Below are 15,258 nucleotides of genomic sequence, written 5' to 3'. Positions count from 1 at the left end.
ATTGAACGGACTTAAGGTTCTACTGCGCCTTAGGGCGGAGGTCGGTGGGCTTGAGGGGAGTGAGGAGGAGGGTAGAAGGTCAGAAGCAAAACGGCCACAAAGAAGTAGCCAGGCAGAAAAACGACTGAAATTTGATAGCCAGAGAGAGGGAGAAGAGGGGGAAGAGAAAGACAGGCTTGAAGTGGCAGGTACTGCACACACACCACGTGGCCAAAGCGTTTTGCGGGCGCCAGCCAACAAGTAGGGGCTATCGTTTTCCAAGAGCCCTCTCTGCGCTCCTCAAGGGAGCTGGCAAGAGGGACGAAGAGTCCAGCTCCTTTCTCCTCTGCGGTTCTTTTCGAATGTAAATACGCGGCGGAAGGAGCACGCCTTGTCGTTCTCGCTTCTTCACAGCCTCCTGTTCGAATCGAAGAAGGCGTCCAAGATTGTCCGACCTCAAGAAAATTTCGCATACGCTTTCAACTGCGTACCACCGCTTCATGGCTGGCGTTACCTGACAAGCGTACGGTTTTCAAGCAGAGCTTGTCGAGCGGTTTACCGCAACGAGCAGCCTTATTTTCTTTTTATTCTCAATGCGTGAACTCAGAAAAATAAAAAAAAGACGGGGGCGTTGAGGTTGTTTGGCGGCTGTGCTCGGTGAGGTCGCATTCTTCTTTAATGCGATGTGAAGAATGTGGACTGCCTGTAGAAGTTCGTAGGCTCTTGCACCACTTGCATTTCCTTACTGTCACCTTAGTATACTCGCAAAAAAAAGAATGCGAAAATGCGCGCGAAATAAACGGTTGAATCAAGACCAGCGCACTTGCGAGGGTCTGGTAACAGCCGCATTGGGTTCCGGCATCCGAAATCCGCGCTTGACCCGCTCGGATCGCTCTCATTGTTATGCTGATGATTGGTCCGCTCCGATTTGCACGCCTAGCCCTCAATTTCTGTATTCTCCTTCCTCAACCGCTGTGCCTGTGGCCCACAGAATTGTGAGGAGTTAAGGATACACGTAGCAGGAAGGAAAGAAAAGGAGCGTTGCAGCCCTTACGTGTTTGCGGGCGGTATGCTAGTGTCTTCTTTTTTTTGCTTTCTTTCTTCAACGGATGTTAAGCACATGTGACGAGAGACAGCTACGCCCTTATTTCTGGAAGTGGCTCTTGTGACGCAGACAGCACCGGTACCGGAAGACTTGTACATGTAGCTTTGAACCCATGCCACTTCACTCTTCATCCACATGCTCGAAGTGAAAACCGAGGCTTCAGAATTGTGCTGTACTAAACTTAGAGTACTGCAAATGTTACAATTCGAAAACAATTTGAGTGACTGGAAAAGAAGGGCGTATTATTCATTAAAACAAAAGCAACAAATGAAAGAAAAAGAAACAGGTTGCTTCAGGAAATAATTCTATGGATTGTTTCTTGTTCTGACGTTGCCTACGTATGTACTGCGGCAACTAAGAATGCGAGAAAGTAAGTTTTGAATTTGTATAATAAAAAGGCAGTCTAATAAAGGACGATTATGATGACGATGGTTGTTGAGAAGCTGTTTACCACTGCGGCTGTACAACTGGTCAAGCTCAAGCTCAGAACTGAAATTTATTTCATTATACATCTGGCGCTTCATGAGTCGATGGACGCTAAACGAAGACCCAATCAGTCGGTAGTGGCAATACAACGTTAAACGCAATGCAAAATCACACCGGTCTCGGTATTAGTCCTACCAAAATCAGCGCGCCCTGCCCTCGGACTCAGGGCGATAACCCCCTTATCTTTCTGACTTCTTTCTTTTCTCTTCTTTTTTTTTAGCGGGAAATGTAACAAGGACTGCATGCTCTGGATGACGCAGTGGGGCGGTGTGTGTCCGATTTGAGCAACAGCAGCAAAAGCTTCACACACTGCCAGAGTCTTGCACACCACAGAAAGTTGATATCGGTAACAGGAGGGACAGAGGGACAGGGGGTAGCCGATGGAAGGAGGAGTGTCCAGGGGAGGGGGGGTTCCACACAGGGTTGAGTAGCGGTATAGTGCGGCGGCTGTCACTGACGGCGAAACAGATGGCGGTGCGCGACGCACGCGCCCACTCCCCCTCTCTCTACCCCTCCCCTCGCTTTCTTTCCCACGTGCCAAACGAGGCAGTGCACGAACGCCCGCCCGCCAGCCGCGACCGACTGCCGTCACCGATCTGCGTGGCGGCGGCAGCGTGGTTGCGGACGCTGGCGACAGGGCGGCATGGTGCCGCCTCCTCTTCGTCTAATGAGGGGGCCGGACCGGGGGCGAGACCGCATGAAAGATGGCCGCCGCCCGTTCATCCCGTTCCATGCTCGCGCGCGCGCCCATGCTCGGGACTTGTCGTTATTACGGGAACCCTACCCCCCCCCCCCACCTCGTCCGGCGAGACGACGCCGTTAACGCGAACGACCTCGCGTTTTACCCGCCAGAAGCAGCCTTGCCGACGAGACACACGAGCGGGAAACTAGGCTGAGTGTACTCGAGCCATATTCTGGTGCCTTTTTCCCAAAAAACAAGTTTCGGGGAAACTACATAGGCCACTGCTTCGTGCTAGGATTGCTATTTTACCAGCAAACATGTTCCTGAAACAGAGAGCGTCGGTCGGTAAAAGATCGCTGTTTTTTTTTTCTGGTGAAGGACATGTAGGCTCCAGTCTGTTCGTAACTCAGGTAACCAGTATGGAGGGGCACAATAGGGTCGTTTTCGCAAGCAACGTGACACCACGAATGAAGGTGTAATGTTCCTGGTCACGTTATTCTTAGCGCGGCGGCCATCTTTAGAGTATATTGTTGCTGTTTCTAAGGGCAGCGTTTTGATCTGCAGAATTCTTAATCAACTTGTTTTTGATGTCATCAGCACTGAAATATTTTTCAATCATTACTTAACACGCATCCTTCACGTTTATGTGTTACGCCACGAACTCTACTGCCGCTGCTTTCCTGCTGCAGTGGCCGACGCACCTCCGCTGCACTCCTTCAATCTCTCACTCTCAACCCTTGGGCTTTATCTTAAACGTGTATGCCTTTGAATAGACTTAAGGATGTTATTTCTTTCTGTGGCGCCCTTTCTCGTTAACCAAGATTTCAAGTTAATCACCGCTATGTTCGAATAACCACTTCAATTTTAGAGGGAGCGACCACCTTCCTTAAGAATTAGTTCATGGGGTCACATACAAATTGCATACCCTATTTCCTTTAACCGAATTGCTTTTGTCGCCAAGCTCTGTAGAATGAACTTCAATTACTCAATCCCATTACCATTCTGTCATCGATATCTATCACCATTTATTAATCAATCATTTAGTGAATGTCCCTGTATTGACTTCTTTTTATTTATACGTGCCGTTTACACATGCCACTTCACATATTCCATCTCCCGTAAGCCGCCGCGGTGGCTCAATGGTTATGGCGCTCGGCTGTTGACCCGAAAGACGCGGGTTCGATCCTGGCCACGACTGTCGAATTTCGAGGTAGGAGAAATTCTAGAGGCCCGTGTACTGTGCAATGTCAGTGCACGTTAAAGAACCCCAGGTGGTCGAAATTTCCGGAGCCCTTCACTACGGCGTCCCTCATAGCCTGAGTCGCTTTGGGACGTTAAACCCCATAAACCAAACCAAACTATCTCCCGTAATGTGGACAAAATGCTGTTTTTCACTCCTTCTGTACCTCGTTCCTGTCGTGCAAAGTGCTGGTCCAGAACTTTGCTCTCACGCTTTTTACTGAACATCGCTCGCAGGAAGATGTCATTTGCACGAATTCGCTACTTTTTTTTTTCTTTTTTGCCGCTTCGCCAAGGTGCTTACATGCAGTAATGCTTATATTTCATGCCGAATTCACCTCACTGGTGCCTGTAAATGTCCACTTGCATCCGCGGCGCTGCTTTAATCTAACGTCGGTCAAGCCACACAACACATTAGTGACAGCGTCTTGTTGGAGCTCATATGCCGCTAAAGCAAGCGCGGGAATGCACTCACCCCTTGTGGTGAAACGGCGCCGCATTTGATGTGACGCTTTGCGAGGAGTATGCTCTCTCTCCGCAGCTCCATCTGAAATAAAACAAAACCCATTAAAACCTTTCAATGTCAGCTGACTAGAATGAACATCCCATGGGCACCGATGTTATACAATGCGATTCAAAGTTCCATCTTTATTTCAATATGGATTTTCCAGCCTAGAAGGCAACGAACAATGGCGGAAAAAACAGACGCCCCTATTGTTCGCGCACGGGCAGCACACAATGCTAACAGCATGCAGATAACTAGGCTGCCGCTGACCAAATAAACTTGAATAGACGTACGTCTACAGAAAAGGAATAAGGCATTTCACAAGTGTCTATCTATACAACCGAAAACCAGAAAACGCGCAGTAGAAACGGCGGGACTTAGGTTGAGTAAAGCTGAGATTTGGGCGAGTTGGTAAGCATTCATAATGGGTGAACAGCGCAACAAAGGCGGGAAAAAGGAAAGACAAGTGCTGAATAGAAACTGAGTACATTGAAGAACGAAAAGTGGTAATATATAGTGAACGTAAACAATAAAATGTAAAAAACTGAAAAAAACGACAAAAGTGGTTAAACAACCTATGCTATGTGCAAGTCCAGATACTGAAATTCCTTTTCACTTAATGTCACAGAAAGATTGCTGACGCACTTTTCCCGTAGATTGTGAATGTGATACATGTTTCCATAATTTCTCGGGTCACCTTGTTCTTATGGTAGAACAGCACTGCTGTCTTCTTGTACAGTGGTTCGCATTTGCATTTTTTTGCAGCGAAATTTTGTCCCAGGAGCCGGGCCATCTTTTTCTGGTTTTCTCTTATGTTCTTTTTCTTTTTCGTGTTTCCACTTGCAACTAGCGCAATGAGCGGCAACATGGCAAAGAGGGTCATTTTTTCTTGCGAATTCCGCCTTTCCTTCTACCTCTCTGTCTGCCGCCCGTCATCCAGGACTGCGATGGTAGAGCGTGTTCCGAAGTTTTGGTCAGTGACATGTCCTTCCGTTCAACCGAATGGCGAAAAAAATTGGCGGTTGTTTAGCTCTGGTTAAACCTGAAGTGACGCGATAGCTACAGCTGGACGAGTGGAACTTGCTCCGTTGAATTGCAAAGTCAGTCTTTCGCCGCTCCGTTTCGCTGGGTGTTCATCTTCGTCTTCGTCCCACTTGACATGGCGCATGCGCACAGCCGTGGCAGCTCGGTTTCGTCGTCGCGCCGCGCCGCCGGCAGCAGCAGCTGCTCCACACCACGTGGCTGTTCACGTGACCAGCCACGTGATCAGTACGGCGCCGCGCCGCCGGCAGCTGCTCCGCACCACGTGACCAACCACGTGACAGCGTGGCGGCGCAGCCACAGGGTGGCAGCACAGCCACAGGGTAGCGCCGCCACCAGGGTGGCGGCGCCGCCACGCTGAAGGCTCGAAATACTACCGTAATGTAGCTATCGCTACAAAAAGAAACGAACCGAGACAGCTAGTCTGTTCAGGCAAAATTCGACCGCCATCTTTCTCTCCGTCTTCCTTTCCACATTTGTAACCATCTCTCACTGAAGACATTTGGTATTTACCTTGAACAAATTCTACAGGCAGTGCACAGACTCTCTAATGGCTTTCTCTGGACTGTTTAAAAAAAATTATCAACTGAGTTAGTTCGCCACCTGGGCGCCCGGATTCCTCCACTACTCTCCGCTTCACACTGTCTTTCGTTAGCCGTGGCCCCTTCAGCGCAGAACATTTCCCATGCTTGAGCACTTCCCTCCCTTTGATCATTATACCACCACCCTCCATGTTTCTTCTCTTTCGGGATCCACTCCGTTAGACCCACAGCGGCTTCTTCCACTCTAGGTCGATAAAATATTTTATGTTAAGTCATCCTTGCCCTTGAGCTTCCGTGCGTGCAGGTAAACATTTGGGCACGCGAGCCAACGTGTAATTGTTCAATCCTGTGCCTTTGCCTTTTTGTGAGCTCGGCAAACAACAAGAACACATTCGTTTTGACATATTTGCGCGTCTACCGCATGCTTGCACATACAAAGGGGAGAAGGAATTACTCTAATTGTTCTGTTTATTTCGAGCCAGGGAGTGTAACAGCCTTTCTTGTTGTAGCCATTGTGTGTCATCGCTACAGTTTCAAGAGAAGAGTAGACACATTGTAGTAGTTAGTAGAGAAGACTTTAGCGCGATTCATCTAATGTGTATACGCATACGATCAGCGGCCAATTGCGCATACAGCCGCTGCAGAGAATACCCCCTTCCTCCTCAACCTCCTCACGCACACACGCAGCCTTCGCTTGAGTAATTATGAGTGTCCGCCTGGCGACGAAGTTATTCGAGCAACGGTGTTCCACCTTTTTCCACTGCGAGCTCCAGGCCTACACGTCAGACCACCTGGTCTCAATTAAAGGCAGGACGAGAGAACTCACGAATCGAGCAACGGAATGGAACGCGGAAATAGAGAGAGCGAAACAGACAGTACAAGTACCAGAGTCGAAGAGGTGCGGCTCATTGAGCATTCAGGACTCGCACTCCTACAGAGACACTTTCGCGTGAGCGCCGGCAATGAGCGCAAAGAACGAAGAGCGTCAGCGAATGCTAACGAACGCAAAAAAAGAAAGAAAAAAGGACATCTGCGACCATCCAGTCACGTGGGTGCTCGACGGGAACCGCAAGTGCGAATCCCTCACTCAAGCCAGGGTCACAATGCACAGAAAGTTGGCGCCGGAGCAATCAGAAACTGACCGCGGACTCTGCGCACACACCAGCGGGAATTGTCTCTGCTTGCTTGTGGCACGGGATTATAACGTATATATGTACAGAGGCGAGCCTTCAGACCTCCGCAGACCACCCCGCTCGTGCGCCTGTAATAACGCCTCGCTCGCCACGAGCCTCGCCCAGCCCTGTCTCTTTCTCTGCCTCTCTTTGCACAATTGGGTGACTCGCTTTCTCACTCACCCTTCTCCCCCAGTCCCACTCAGGGTAGCTGCCGCCTCTCACACCGCCGCTGTAACGGCGAGTCCTCACGGGGGTAAATGTATTCACCGCAGATGTCCGCATATGAATGCGCATCACGATGTAGAGGCGCAAATCGTGCGCGCAGCTAGCCCGACTCCATTACGCATCTGTGTTTATAGCTGAATGTGCCGCCGGTGCTTGCCCTTCTCTCGCCGCCGCGTTGTGTCACAGGTTTCGCTCTTGGTGTGACAGTATCGGGAGCGGAGCTTAATTATTTTAACGACGCCCCGGCATGATTAGAATACCATTACGGGGAGATCGCCTTTCGATGGAGAACACAAGGGAGGGTGACCGCAGATCGCTTTTGTTTTTGCGGTTCGCTTTGTTTTTTGTTCTTTCACGTGAGCGCGCACACAGAGGCTTTCGTTTCGTTCAGGAAGGGACCGTTCTAGGCAAGCTTTTCGCCCACCGTGTGAAGACGGAAACAAAAGAGAAAGATGCACGGACACAAAGGAACCAGTGATTGTTATCTTCTCACTAATTAAGGCGACCAAGGGGAGAGAAACCGCAATTTGCATCCAATGAACCCGCCGACAAAATACGTGGCAGTGAGAGTTTCCTCTCTTTTGTGCTCCTTGCACAGCCACATGAGAAAAGAGCCACTAGATAATTGTGTTACTAGTGCTGTTGGAGAATTCTCCGTTCAAATGTTCCTTTTTTTTTAGTGAACGACTTATTATTAACCTTCCTTGTGAACGTTGCCGAGTTCAGACGTAAGGCCACAGTTTGATGCATATTAAATGGCGCAATGGTACGTTTACGGAGCTGCGCCGACTTGCCGGAAACTACATCTTTTCTGACATTGTAAAGAATACGTGTCAGATGATACTTTTCGTTAGACGCATCAGCTTCGTGCGCGGTTAGTAAGCAGCGCACCCGCGGCATCCGCAGTAAATTAAGCAGGTTTATTCAACCAGAGAGCGCTGACGCGCGACCTGATGCAGTCTAATACCCCTGTCACACGGCCAGTTTCAATCACCCTCGAGTCGAGGGTCTTCGAGATTCTCAATCGCCATCGAACTCGCCGCTGCTACACGGCAAATCTCAATGGCCATTGAAATGGTTCTCGTGTCTTACGCCACGGATGTGTGGCGCCACAATCGCTACTTTGGATTTTGGAAAAATAAAAAAAATATTTGATAAATGTATACTAAATGCTGAAATACACGCATACGCGAAAGTCGTTCAAAACCCTTTTAATTGCACGTACGCGACGGACATATGCATACACTGCTATAGCCACACTAATACAAGACGAGCCAAAACCAAGCCAGTCCAACTGCGTCGGAGCGCTGCTTCGTCGGGCTTAAGACCTGGGAAATCGCCATGATATCTGAAAAACAAGAGCTATTTGTCTCTTGAAACTTTATGCGAGGGTAAGAATGGGCAAATTGAAGGCGAATACAACAGCTTGGAACACGATATTGCTTTGAGGGATTAGCGACGAAGCTGTTATCGCTGTGAAGCGGGCGGGCAGGGTGCCGCCATGTTGTCAACGTTAAGTACGCAAGCGACGCAAAGACTGCAACGCAAAATTAATGCGCTTAATGCACTTAAAACCAGTCTAATATAATTTTAAAATAATTTTACAGGCTGCTTGCATTAAATTTTATGCGAATGTTTGTTCATGTTTTTGCACCGTGAATGTGTCGTGTACGAAAGTGCGCTTGGCGCCGCTCGAAGCAACGCTAGCAACCTTGGGCAGCGCTCGAAGGCCCTCGAAATCTCGATGGAGTTCTGCGCTACTCCGTTGACTCGATAGGCTATTGACTCGATCGCCATTGAAACTGCCCGTGTGGCAGCGCTCGATCGCCTTTGAGTCGATAGACTATCGGTTCGAGGGCCCTCGAAATGCCCGTGTGATAGGGGTATAACAAGCGTACCCACTCTGCATGAAATCGTTTTAGGGTCACAGCTGTGCGCCAACATGCTATACTCCTAAATTATTTACGTGCTCGACACCGGGCGAGGTTGATAACGAGGTAATGTACCACCCACTTTTCCCACATTTATATTACTCTAACTTCTTTATTGTAGAACCCACTGATGAATTGAAATACTCACGCAAAGCCAGCAAGAAGCTCCGTTCAATCAAGACGGCCGTAATGAGTTCGGCGTATGCGGTCAACGCCGGACAAGTGCGACCAGCAACTCAGCCGCGTCGATGTCTATAGGTGGTGTTGACTTTATCCACTGCGCTTAGTCGTGCGGGCTGGGACGCATTTTTCTTGGTTCTTTATTTTTTTAGTCCCAATATAATCTCTGTATCCACTGCGCTGAAGCAGCACGCGAGCTGCTCCAGTTAGCTGGCACAACACCGCTCCATCAGACACAGGCGCCTTTCGCTTTTTTTCTGGAACAACTTGATGATTTGAAGGAGACAAATCATAGAAAAAGCCACTGGATGTCCTGCCCTACATGCTAGAGCACCGATTTGTCGGATGTGGACACGGTGAGGATGAGTGTGAGCATGAACGCCACCACAAGCTGCACGCAGAACTTGCCCTTCTCGCTGCTTTGAAATGTTTCGGCGATCTCCGGGATGAACTGCTGGAGTTAAACATTGTCCGTTCTAGTGACAGCCAGTGCAAGGTTTGCAACGCTAATTTGAGATCCGTTGGAGACAGCAGAGCGATGCAGCGGCACTTCCCGCAGCCTCCAGCCGTCATTTTCACGCAGGGCCGTTGACTTGAATTCTTTCTATCTCTCCCTCCATTCCCCTTCCCACGTATAGGGTAGCGTGTAGGGTAGCATACCGGGCGCTGCCTAGTTAACCTCCCTGCTTTTCCGTTTGTCTCTCTCTCTCTCTCTCTTGAAGCCGAAGTTCACGGAGCCCGGATGGGGGCCCCCAGTAGCAGAACAACGCAGGATGCTCCTAAGCCTTAGTGTTGGGTCTGAGTCATTGTAGAGAAGAAATCATATAACTCCACAGCTTCTCGAGAGACATAGGCTGAACGTAGGCTGCCGCCGCCATGCAGCAGTCGCACTGATTGCGCAAATTCAAGACCGTACGGAGTGCTACTGTTGTTGCGGGCGATGAGGCAGTGCTTCTGGAGGTGCATGGTGGCGTCGCTGACAGCAGGTTGTCCATCAGCGAAAACGCAAACGTGGCATAGGCCATACTAGTCCATACTTCTATAAGGCGTAGTTTCATGCATATTCAATGGCACAAATGTGAGGAACAAAGAGAAAGAGAGATAACGAAGAAGATCAACGACGAGAAAAATGCGACTTTATCGAAAGATAACGCTCTGTGTCCGTGTCCCTTTGCGCTAGCGCCATGTCTCTTGAAGGAAAACTGAGAACAAACTGAAAGTAGCGTGTATTCACAGATTTACTCAACCTCGTGACAAAGACGAAACTTGCACTGAAAACGGAGCTTTCGTAACCTAATATGGCAGAAAAATTAAATACAAGTGTAACAATCGCAGGCAGATTTAGCAAGTAAAACTGTGTTGGGTCGACGTTTACGCGGATCCCAGAGGCTATGCTACGCCACCACTCTCTTCAATATCGGCGATCACGGTTTCCTTCGCGGTGTAGATGACACAAGTTTGAATAGATTGGCGGGGAAATGTTTAAATGGAACTTTCTGAACAATAATTGCCTCTTTTCCTGAAGGACATACATAAACACAGCCACAAAAAACTACATATAATCGACTTTTAGTGAAAACAACAATTGGATGGCGTTGTCCTGCAATCAAGCTAAAACATCGAGTGCGAGTCGCAATTCAGAGGCACCTCATTCAACAACTAGCGGCTGCCCGTAGTTTGACCTCGACAAAAAATAGTTGAGGCAGGATGATAAAGGTGCGCAATCAGGAAATAAAAGCTCGAACTCGGCTCAGTCGCGGTGCACCGTGACACTTCTCGCAGTCGGTTCATCTTCGCCAAAGGACTCCCGGGGAACGTTGTGCATATGTGTGTGCAATGGAAGAGAGAGGGCATGGAGGTTGGCTGCAGCTGGGCAGCCGCGGTGGACATAGCCAGACCAGAAAAGCAAGTTCCACTGAAGCAAGCTCACACACAAAACTGGGGAATGGCCCCTTCAGAGTCGTTGGCTGCTGTATCCCTTGGGTTCCGGTTCTCTATCCGTTACTGATGCTTTGTGTTTTGTGCCGGCGTACTTCGAGGGCCCATGCGCTGACGTGGAGTGGACGTGTCCGTTATCGGGAGCCACGGTTGTGGTATGCTGCTCTTCAGCCTGGATCAGTCTGGAGAGGAAAATATTCACAGGCACAACTAATTAGCTTATGTGTTGGAAATGCGATTGCATTAAAAGCTACTGATGCCTTTACTGCAACGGACGTCACGAGAGCGAAATTCACGTCACTTCCAGCTAATCGGAATTATACGGTCTGGTGGCGTCACTTCTATCCACCAATGGGCGAATTTTATGACCGACGACACGCTTTTTCCCTCCGATGAGGCTTCTAATGATATCGCAATAATATGCGCACTCAAGCCGTCCACTCAAGACATTAAAAAAAAAAGCTTGTTGCTATTGAAGAGTGCGCTGCAGTAACATCGTGCAATTTCCGAGCGAGAATTGAGCAAGCGTACGAGCAAGAAGCTAACGCACAAGCGTACGCAAGAGAAGAGTGCATTAATCACAATATGACACCAATGGCGTTCTATGAGGATCGGTTGTGTTGCGGGCGATTTCAGTCCGCATACTCCACAAAGTATTATCCTGATCTGGATTGAAAAAGCCCCCACAGAATGAGGATTTCCCAGAATGTACGTCTGGACATCTGAGCCACACCTCACATTAAGACCTACCCACTGGGTAGGCCCACATTTGACGGGAATTTTGAGGCGCAGGCTATCCTTCCCACGCGGTGAACGCCTTGAGAGCCGAGTACTAAGGCCGGGGAACCGCCTGTTCCCATTCGGTTAACCGGTTGGGTAGACCGGCGGCCGCGGGAATCGAACCCACGGCCTCCCGTAGCCCAGAACCCGCATCTGAACCCCCATATTTGCATCCAAGCTCGTATCCACACAGCATCTGCACTATACACACGCCCACATCCAGGTGTTGCAGCTCATACTCCGCATCCGCACGCTCACACGTAGGGTGCACAACACAGCTCGCATCTGCACCCCACATTTTCATCCAAGCTGCACCCCACACCTTGCATCTACAACCCGCGCTGACGTACCGGTTGTACCTCCCACCCGGCATCCGCACCCCACACTCGCATCCAGGCTGCAGCACCCATGCACATCTACGCGGTATCTTAAATCCCGCCTCCCCACCCCATGCACATACATCCTCCCGACCCGTATAGACTGCATGACTACATATGATGCATTCTACGATCTACCCATTCTATCCTTTCCTTGGTCTATTAGGTTCAGGTCCACCTGGGCAATACTGACTTTGGTCAGCAGATGAGTGTGGCAGTTTTATCTGTAGTTGCGACATACTACGATCACTCATACAGCTATTGTTTTAAAAGAAAAAGAAAATAAAAATCGAATTTACCACGAATGCCTCCCGCGAGAAAGAAATTTCGAGCAATTTTTTTGGGTGGCACACATAGTAAGTGTTTCAAGCTGCACACAGTCGATGGTTCATCCAGTCTATGCGCCGTTCTGAGTGCACCTCCCGATAGAGACGGTCATCGTTTAGGGCTGCTTAACGGGTGCGTGTGTGTGTGTGAGCCGGGGCGGGTAGGAGCTGGGGTCGCTCTCTGAAGCCACGCGTGGACAGGCCAAGAGGTGGTCAAACAATGGTCGTCTCTCATCTCATCGCTCATACCGTAGCCGATACAGCCGGCAGCAGCGGCCGTCCCCCGATCACTCGGAGGCTTCCGTGGTACACACGTACAGGGAGCACGTGCAAAAGGGAAAAAAAGGGAAGGAAGGGACAGGCAGGAAGAAAAAGGCGAGCTTAAAGAGAGCCAGCGGGAGGAGTGGGGGTCATCACCACTGCAGGGACGCCAACAGTGGCCACAGTTTCCCACTGCTGCCACCGTGGCGTTTGTTTGCGCTGACCGCGGCGTTGGTCCTTTTTTGGGGAGAGCCGAGGGGACGTAAACAGATGGAGGGACTCCGGATGTGGATGGCTTCCGTGGAGAGGAAATTAAACACCCGAGAGCGTCCATTTCCTTGCCCACTACGGGATATATATATATACGGGGACAGCAGTGGCGACGGTCAGTGGCGTGCAGTACAGGCCGAGCCTCTCTCTCCTCGCGTGGCGGCGCGGATGGGTTGACCCTGATTGCTTCTGTAGTCGTCCGATGGGGCGTTATTGCCTGCTCTCCCAAGAGCCGGCGGGCTATCAATGGCCCCTTTGGACTCGCTCTCGGCGCTGTTTGCGCGGTGACGCTTTGCGGTCGCCGGGTCCCGCTGCTGCTATTGAGTGGAATCAATGAAGCAATCAGCGAAGGCTTCGGTTTGCACGTGCGCCAAAGCACCCTTCTGTGTGTGTGCGTGTGTTTGTGTGCGATTCGTTTATCAGCGCGTCCTAGTTTAGTAAGAAGCACTGATAATAGTAACTACAGTAACCTATTTGAATGTTGCTACGTACGCTGGTTTGTTAGTTTGGTGGCTACGGGAGTGTGTGTGCATGTAAGATATTTGAGATCAACATACACGTGCCAGTGAAACTGCTGCCTGTAAAGAACACAGTATTCCACCCGAAAAGTTAGTTATTTCGGCAATTACTGAGATGCCAGTCTATTTGTTGAGTAGTTTTCAGAGCCTAATTAATTTGTGGAAGTGGCTAAGTAGTTTTGTGGTTTCGTTATTTCTCTACCTCTTGAATAGCTCCATTATTTATTCAGTTTGCAATGGAAAAAGTAAATCAAAAAGTTGCGAGTGGCGAAAAATTTCAAAGAACGAATTGACAGACGCTCGGTTGGTCTGATGCGATTTGCTGTGTAAGCAGAATGCGGTTTACGATGATGGTTTTCCATTTGATGCCTTTTTATTTAATTTTTCCCCATTTGATCCTTTTCCATTTGGTGCTCTTCCCTTTTGCCGCTTTCCGTTGCCTAAAGATTGCAGCAATTGATTTCTGTTTACTTTGGCTGGCTTCAAGGCTCCGTAATGATTTTTTATGAGTTTTACATATGTTGCATTGTACGCATTGCACTTTACTTAGCCCGACGCGTTGGATCAGCCAGTGACGAGCGCTCGCTTTCGGCGCCGCCTTCCCATCCTCCACCCTCTCCGCTACTTTTTTTTTTTTTTGGGGGGGGGGGGGTTGTTGTGCCCTCCTCACTGCCTCCACCTATGTAGATTTTTCCTCTCACTTCTCATCGGGGGACGGTTCTTACGCTCAGTTCACTGCAGGCCCCGAAGGCTTCACTCGGCGGCCACACAGAGACAAACACCGGCATTTCCGACTGATGGCACTCATACTTATGCTCGCTTCACTGTTAACAAGCACTCAATACGGGACATAAGTGAAACGCGGAGTACACACTCTAGAGCAGTGACTGCGATGTGTGCATTTGCACGTCTTCTCTGAGGCGTTGGTAAAACACTCCTCCGCCTCCCCCTTTAGATCGGGCAACCATTTAGCTCACTTTTCAGGATTACCACCCTGCGAGGCCACTCAACCATTCTGCGCTCCCGCATTCCGGAAAGGCAGCGTAGCATGCTCATGTATTCTACCTTTTAACTTGCAGCTTAAGCTACACGACTTTATGTGTGTTACTGCAGTAGCAAAGCCATGAGTGACAACAAAAACCGAAAAGATAGATTTGTTCTTAACTGTGGCTGGCATTCCCCGAACATGCCGTACTAGCTTGTGGGCATCGTGCTTAGTCACTGACGCTGCGTTTTCGGAAGAATGAAGCTTACATTTTCCTTCAGGAAATTTACGGGATGACCAGACATATCTGATGCGACAATGCTGCTAAAGCAGTCGGATTTACCTTATATTATTGCTTTAATGCTCGCACTCTAATGAGTGCTTTGACTCTAAGCCGAGGCTCGCCACATGCGACAGAATTGCTCTGGAGTGCGAAATGGGCGAAGGTGGGTGGTGGCTCGAGGGTGGCGGTGTGTGGATGGGCAGCCCCTTAGCTAGGGTTGTGTGCTGGGCACGTCGCTGGTGGGCGGAGATTTTCGAGGGTTGAGGCTTCACTGTCCGTGGTCACAGACAGATACACACAAGCTGGCTTTCTCTCATAGTGACACTGGTATTGCTTTCGCTGTAAATCGCCGTTCCATCTGGTATTATTCTAGGGCGTTTAAATGACTACTCAGATGACACCCAGAGCAAGGTGTCTGAAGTCAGCTTGT

At 49.5% G+C, this 15,258-nt stretch overlaps 1 long non-coding RNA gene across 3 annotated transcripts in view; it reads right to left on the bottom strand.

The window, feature by feature from the left end:
* The window catches only part of LOC144098718 (uncharacterized), a 175,735-nt gene that overhangs the window by 62,624 nt on the left and 97,853 nt on the right, over positions 1-15,258 (bottom strand). For all 3 annotated transcript variants that reach the window (XR_013307230.1, XR_013307229.1, XR_013307228.1), the window contains one exon: positions 3,967-4,038. This is a non-coding gene — a long non-coding RNA (uncharacterized LOC144098718). The remainder of the gene's footprint in view (positions 1-3,966; positions 4,039-15,258) is intronic.

This window comes from Amblyomma americanum, chromosome 7, assembly GCF_052857255.1.
Source record: "Amblyomma americanum isolate KBUSLIRL-KWMA chromosome 7, ASM5285725v1, whole genome shotgun sequence".
In the NCBI taxonomy this organism is placed as follows: domain Eukaryota; kingdom Metazoa; phylum Arthropoda; class Arachnida; order Ixodida; family Ixodidae; genus Amblyomma; species Amblyomma americanum.
This window is presented reverse-complemented; position numbering and strand designations above follow the sequence as displayed.